Source organism: Bison bison, unplaced genomic scaffold, assembly GCF_000754665.1.
Source record: "Bison bison bison isolate TAMUID 2011002044 unplaced genomic scaffold, Bison_UMD1.0 scf7180017864108, whole genome shotgun sequence".
NCBI lineage: Eukaryota > Metazoa > Chordata > Mammalia > Artiodactyla > Bovidae > Bison > Bison bison.
Genome location: NW_011494680.1, coordinates 11542532 through 11549392, shown reverse-complemented (window position 1 = coordinate 11549392; position 6861 = coordinate 11542532). Strand labels below are relative to the sequence as shown.

General features: G+C 40.0%; 1 protein-coding gene across 3 annotated transcripts in view; it reads left to right on the top strand.

Annotated features, from left to right (window-relative positions):
- Positions 1–6861, top strand: part of TOX (thymocyte selection-associated high mobility group box) — a 311684-nt gene that overhangs the window by 1169 nt on the left and 303654 nt on the right. The window contains exon 1 of one of the 3 annotated variants that reach the window (XM_010838993.1): positions 12–393. The exons of the other annotated variants lie outside the window; for them this stretch is intronic. The gene's annotated coding sequence lies outside the window, so the exon portion shown is untranslated. Of the gene's footprint in view, positions 1–11; positions 394–6861 lie in introns of those variants that run through there. 3 annotated transcript variants of the gene reach the window in all.

The following is a 6861-nucleotide window of genomic DNA, read 5'->3' as shown; positions in this document are numbered from 1 at the left end:
CTTCTGCGGAGCTCCGCTTGTCCCAAGGATGGAACAGTCTGGGGATACATAGGAAGGGGGCGACTCCTGCGCTTTCCCGAACTCTCACCTCCCGGAGGGAGGACGCGTGGGGGACCGAGTCCGAGAGCAGCCGCAGGGCCACGGCTGTCCTCGCCTCGGGCTTTTTGGACATGTCTAAACAGTCCTGCCCGGTGAAACGTGGCGGGGAGAATTGAGTTCTCTGCGACTCTGGGGGAGCGGTTTAGACGCCCAGCTCCCGCTCGGTGGACACCGTGCCTCTGCCAGCAATCCCGCGTCGGCCCCTCGGTGAATTCCACTGGATAGAGCGTTGGGACTGGTAACATTTGCCCGGTGGCGAGTCATCATCAAGCAGCTATTTTACGTGAGCCGGAGGTATTTAGCGCGTTTCACCCTCAGCCCCGGGGCCCCAGCACGCTGCAGACTCGCAACTCAGAGTCTTGGTCAATCCAGGCGCGCGCCCGCGCGCATGCACACACACACACTCACACACACACACACTCACACACACACACACTCACACACACACACACACTCACACACACACACACTCACACTACAGACACCCTCCAGACACACACCCCACAGAGCTGTGAGTTATAGCATCCCGTGGAGAAGTTCCCTGATGCCCTGTGTATACAATGTGTAAGACCAACGTGCGTGTGTTGATGTCTAGGCAAGTTAGAAACCAGAGGAGTCTAGTCTTGGACAAGGTAGAAAGGCTTTTCATCCCGCAGGAAGCATCTCTGTAGCTAGGGACAAGTTGGAGGGTAAGGGAACTTTGACCAGAGAAGTTTCTGTGATGAAGTTTCATTATTTGTTGGTAACATAGCTCTTTTACTCTAAAGTCTGGTTTGCCTTAATAAGGAGGTGTTTTGTGTATGTAATATTTTATTTTTGCTTATAACACGTCTACTAACAAAAATAATAGAAAGGTAGCAGCATTCTTGATAGTAAAGACCTATTCCGCAGTATTAATTGGAACCAAAAGGTCAGAAACATTTTGTCACTGAAACTGGACAAATCTTATTAAGTTTATCTGTGATTTTATAATGTCTTAGATACACATTTCACTCGTCATTCTAGTGATAGGAGGGTCAGATTTAATTTGAAAGTTAAATGCTTTGGAAAATCAAGAATTGCTCCAATATATTAAATCATTTTCCAATTAAGTGCTTTAAATAATTTTAGTGGGTTGTACTGTGCATTGAATAAATTAATTTAGAAAGTCTTCAGAATTTTTTTTTACTAGCTCATTGAAGTTCCTTTTAAGTCATCCAGTGTACGGGGAGCAAACTGTTCTTTTTAAATGCAAATCAGCCACCCTTTCTATAGACTGGATGCAAGTCTTCTATTTTACTTATTCAGGGAATAATGGATTTTTAAAGATACACAGTCATAAGATACACTTTTCATAGTAGGAAGAGACTTCATGGAAATGTTTGCCTCAGGATGTCTGCTCCTGCCCTTCTCTGGGTAGCAGTCTATCAACTATGTTTGTCACTCATTCTTGATTATATTTAGTGTACTGAGTAGATTTGCTAGGCCCCAGAAAACCCCGGCACTAATGTTTTCTACTCCACCGTGATTAGCATTGGCACAAAATTTCTGTCCGGTTCCACAGTTTGAGCTGCTTACAGTGTAGTCAGCCAGCATTCATTTTTGCAGTGACTCAAGTAGATTTGCAGGGATCTAAAAGGTGGACAGAAGTGTGAAAGAGGTGAAATAATCTTTATCTACATTAGTAAAAACAAGTTAGCTCTGACTCCCCCCAAAGAGAGAAGACTGCAAAGTAAACCTTGTCTCTTTCAGAGGTGTCACTAGTGTGTAGTTGATTACAAGAAACAGTCACTTTGTCAGGCTATTTGTTTTCAGTAGGATGATAAGATCATAAATTACTAATTGTCTTTATTTGAAATCTGTCGACACTTTACTAAAGTCAGTGTGCTAAATCCCAGCAGAACCAGTATCTTTCTGTGCTTCAGCACCACACACTGTGACTAGACTTTCTCCAGTGACATTATTTTTTTCAATGTCAGGAGAGACCCTAATCCAGAAAATGAATATCCTCTTCCTGGAGCTTTTCTAAACTAAAACGAGGTTGTTTTACTTTGCTGACATTCTCCAGCACCACTGCTCTATAGATTGCCAAAACACTACTTATATTGTTCAGTTAATAAACTCTGGAGGAGCAATTTTTTGGAAAACAGTTTAATTTAGTATCGCTCTGTTGCAAGAACACATTAGGTTATGAGCACATCATCATACAAAGTGGCCTCCATTTTCACGTAACCCATTGAGGGAGAAAAGTGAGAACAATGCATCGATGTTAGTTATGGCAACTGTGCGAAGCATCTCTTCTTATACAAACAGCCAGAACTGGATGGCATGTTGCTGTATATAGGTCAGCCTTTGAAATAGCAGTGTAACTCATAGACTGGACAGGAACCAGTAGGCTCAAAGTAACACTGTTTACCTCTGGCAACTTAAAGCATGGCTTTGTTTGAGACATTGAGAGATGGGTACCATACTGGAGTTTCATCTAATGAAGGCTATTTTAAGTAACATTGTATCCCTTAATTGAACTGAATGTTACCAAAAGAAATTGGATTATAGGCACTCCCAATTGGAGCTCAGTAGTAAAATAGAGTCCTCTTTTTTGTTCTAGTTGAAGATGTCAGAACATTAGTTTAAATATATACCCACAGAGTAATAACAGTTCCTTTCAGTTTCTAGTGCAGTGTCATTTCTGAAGATTGTTTTCACTGATTTTATGCTAAATTGGGACGAAGAAGTGGCACTTTTTCATTTCTGCAATGATGTGATGTGTTCAGTTATTGCTCAGTATCTGCCCACATAAGGAGTAGTAATACAATTATGTTATGACATGGCTAATGACAGGGATGCTGACCTCTGCCAGCAGTGGGAGAGGAAATAATGGTCTTTACTGTTCTCAGCGGTTGCTTTTGTGGAATCAGGCCCTGAATCTTTCTTTGACTGATTTAGACCCAAGGAAGTTCATAACACAAACCCATGCTTAATACTGGCTATATACAGAGTGAAAAATAATGGGCGTTTGGAATATTGGGCTTTTGTCATTGAAATGAGGAAGGAAAATGTATCATCTTTTCACATAAACACAGGAGGAAGAACCTGTTTGTGATGAACTCTGACTTAAAATGTCAGGGCTAACATTAAACATTTGATGACTTCTGAGGAAAACAAGATTCATTTTCATCTCTGCAGAATCTCCTTCGAGCTTATTTTCCTGTTTAGAGTATTATGTGTTTTCTTGAATGTGGCAAAACTCACCCTTCCTAAAATACAGGATTTGCAAGCACATTATGATGGAGTCATTATTTCTGCTTTAATACATGTAAGAAAAAGGAGGAGGGGAGAGAGGAGGGAGGGGAGGACTATAAGCAATTTAGAGCATCATGCTTGATTAGTTCCCTCCCTACCCCCATAACTTCTAGGACTTTGGGAAATTCATAGTCAATACTTTGAACATCATTAGTGTAATTAAAAACTCCCATGGGAGTTTTATTAAGCTGGCATCTTTCGTAAGTTTTGAGGCCTTTAAATATGTTTTAAATAAATTTATAGGCAAGAGCTTTGAGCCAAGCAATCATATGGTTTTGGCCACTAAGTCAGATGTCATACAAAAACCTCAAATGTAGCTATTAATATCTTGATTTTGTGAGATATCTCAGTGTCATAAACTCCAATTTTAAATGTCTATGCAAAAATTTTAGTTTTGAGCTTTGGAGCTCATAATGTTGTTTTTAAAATAGTTTACATTATTTACTATTCTCACATTTTACCATTTATTTTAAAGTTACTGAGTGATGATATTAAGGAGCATTTTGATATTTCTCTTAGCTGGGAAAACTAAACTAATATTTAAATATTATCTCATCAGCTGCTTATTGTTGTTTTTTTAAGTGACATGATTGCAAGGGGCTAAGAACAGAGAAAAATGTAAGGCACTTGAATCTGAAAGAAGTAGGGAAAGTTCCAAGTTAACAGTGGTTTTCTTAGGACCAGAATGGGTCTCAAATGTTGGTTTTGGTGTGTGGGGCTATTTCTTTTGGTCGTATTTTTTTGTGTGATGGGCTCAATTCAAGAAAGGGATAGGTTAGGGGACTGGGGCTATGGGCATAGAGGAAATCTTACCACGAAGGATGACTTATTCTCGTGCTTTCCAACATTTTGCTAACTTACTAGAAAGTTGAAAAAGACCCTGGGGATATTTCTCAATTACTGGAGATCCTCCTGTCTTGATGGAAGCCTACCCTCAGCAACTGGTCTGTCTGTGTGTCTGGTGCCTCCTCCCTCCCTCCTCCTCATCCCCTTCCCAAACACCTGCAATCCTGGAACAACTCCCCCTCCCCTGCTTTTCTCCTTCCCAGTCTGGGTCTGAACGTGGAAGGTCTATGTTTTCTCACCTGAACTTGCTCTGCTCAGATCCTTGGCTCACCATTGTGTTCATCTTGGCCACCTTTGGTGCTTGTCTTCATTGTCATCATTGCCATCATAGCCATGTTGGCAAGTCCATCCTTCTCCCAGTACTTGACCTTTCTTGGGCACAGAAATTGGAAACTTCTAGTCCGTAGGCCCAGGTCCACTTCCTAAAGTCCTCAACTAGGCTGCTATCCTTTTCCCCAGCTGAGTGAATGACCTAGGGTCATAGAATAATAGACTAAGAAAACAGATGTGATCCTGAGAGGAAAGCCATGGTGGGTATTTCTAAGCTCTCACTGTTCCTTTCTTCCAGCACATTTTAAGCACAGTGTATCTAGAGCTTGGGATCAGCTCCTTGAATATCCCTTATCAGTGAGAAATCTTAATTTAGACTCTAAAATAGTATGTAAGTGGGACTATGATCTTCTGATCTTTAGTTGCACATGGTAAGTTAGGTAGTTACATTTATAGTGATTATATGGGTTGGCATGTTTATGTGTTCTCATCAGAATATACATAGATAACTAAGATTGGAATAGTTGGAAATGAAGAATCTATTTAATCACTTTTAGGTAACTTGTCATCCTACATCTTAGCTTATCCAAAGGTGAATCTCAAGGTTTCTGAGAAGTCATAAGGTAGAATATTTAACTTATATTTCAAGGAAAAGTAATATACTACTTATCATGACTCGATGAACTGTTATGAACAATTGCATTTTTAAAATATTGGATCAACTGTTTAAGATAAAACTTATGTTGTATACAGCCAAATATAAGAATCTAACATGTATATCTTTGGGAGAAAACAACATTGTGATACACCATAATTATAAATACTGTGGGCCCCAAAGACATAGCTATAATCTTGGCTGCAGGAAGCTTCCCCATGAAGCATCTGAATATATGAAAGCTGCCTTGTTTAATTGAATTTAAACAAAATTTTAACATGGGAATGTTTACTTTTACCAATCTTAAAGATAGTTTCTTTTTTCTTATTTATTTCGATTTTCATGTTATTAATATACATCAGCTTTCCACGGGCTTCCCAGGTGGTACAGTGGTAAAGAATCCACCAGCAATGTAGAAGATGCTGCTTCAGTGCCTGGGTTGGGAAGATCCCCTGGAGAAGGAAATGGCAACCCACTCCAATAATCTTGCCTGGAGAATCCTGTGGATGGAGGAGCCTGATGGACTAGTCTATGGGGTCGCAAAGAGTCAGACACAACTGAGCGTGCGTGCACGCAGCTCTCCATATATGCAGGTTCTGCACTGGCAAGTCATCCAACTTCAGATAGAAAATATTTGGGGGCGGTAGAGAATCCCAGAAAGTTTCAGAAAGTGAAACTTGAATTTGCTGCACACCAGCAGCAACTATTTACATATCATTTACATAGTGCCTACAGCTATTAGCATAGCATTTACATTGTTTTAGGCATTATAAGTAATCCAGAGATGATTTAAAGTAACGGAGGATGTGTGTAGGTTACATGCAAATACTGTATCACTTTATATAAGGACTTGAGAGACTTCAGATTTTGGTATCCGAGGGGAATCCTGGGCCCAGGCCCCTGAGGAGGCCCAAGAACAACTATTATTCAGTTGATCATTTTCTTTGAAGATGCACTTCCCAGAATCAGATAGCCTGTGGTCTCCAAGGGTTGACAGGACCAGCAGTAGATTGTGAGTTGTGTTAAATGGACTGTCCTGCTAGGAAAGCAGCCCACCAAGATGCTACAGCTTACATCTACCCTAATGAAGTGGAGCATTTTTTTTGTTTTAAACCATGCATGCCAAGTTTCATCCTAAAGAGTAATTTCTCATTAAAAACAGTTGAGTTATAAACTGCTTAGAAATGTGGTTTATAATGGAAGTGCCAACAGACTGTTAATTATAGCAGTTCTTCCATAATACTTTGAGACATGGAATTCACATTAACCTGAAATGAGTCTTTCCTGGTTATAACATGTTCCTCCCTATAGCATTCATTTTGAAAATGGGAACGTTATATTGCTCTGTGCCTGGATGCAGCAAAAAGATCAGAGGAGGGGTGATGCCAAAAAGAACCCCCCTGTTTTATCAAGAGGTATCAATATTTCCCTAGATCTCTTTATTTGATCTACAGCGAGAGTTTGCCTAACTTTTAAAATCTATCTTCGGATTTCCATTGTATTTATGAAACATCATCACTGGTTTATTTTTATGCTAACAAAGGTCATGAAACCCATGTCACTCTCAATGCTTTTCTGTTTGTCCATTTTTCACTTTGGAGTTTTTAATGGTTCAGCTTTAGCCAAGTATTTATTGTTTTTCATTCTTGAGTTATGTGCTTTTATGAAGCTGTTTTGAAAGGACTCCTAAATAAACTAGTGCTATGGTT